This window comes from Phaethon lepturus, unplaced genomic scaffold (genome assembly GCF_000687285.1).
Source record: "Phaethon lepturus isolate BGI_N335 unplaced genomic scaffold, ASM68728v1 scaffold48636, whole genome shotgun sequence".
Taxonomy (NCBI): Eukaryota; Metazoa; Chordata; class Aves; order Phaethontiformes; family Phaethontidae; genus Phaethon; species Phaethon lepturus.
Genome location: NW_010547828.1, coordinates 398 through 982, shown reverse-complemented (window position 1 = coordinate 982; position 585 = coordinate 398).

Sequence of the window (585 nt, the reverse complement as noted above, 5' to 3'; positions counted from 1 at the left end):
CCACCTCTAACAGCCCGGCCGCCCGGCCAGGACGGGGACAGCAAGCGCGGACCGCGGGAAGGAACGCGCTGAAGGAGAAGCTTGTTAAATAATTTATTCATTTATACAAAGTCTTTCCAACCCGTGTTGGGGACGTTATTTGATTCCACTGTAAGATCAAGCATCCCTTTTTCTCTCGTGCTTTTTGTGGGTGGTTTTCTCTTTTGATATTATTAAGCATAAAATCCAGAGGCAGGAGAAATAAAACCGCCAAAACACTGAGGAGAGGGAGGGAGTGAAAGAAAACAGCCGTTTTTACACTAGAAATATACAGCACAAAATCTGAAATTTACTATATACAAAGTGGCTGAGCTTGGATTTGGCGACCCATACAAAACGTAACAAAATCTGATTGTTAGGAGCAGGAAATCGGCAAGGAGGCTAAAAGAAAGAGGGGCAAACCTTCTAGAGGGACACAAAACAAAAACCAGGAAGTTGGAAGTATTCCTCTGAAATTTACACCGATGAGAAGGAAAATAATTTCATAACTTATTCTGTAAAAAATATATACATTTCACATACATCTTGGGCTGTACAACACACCAC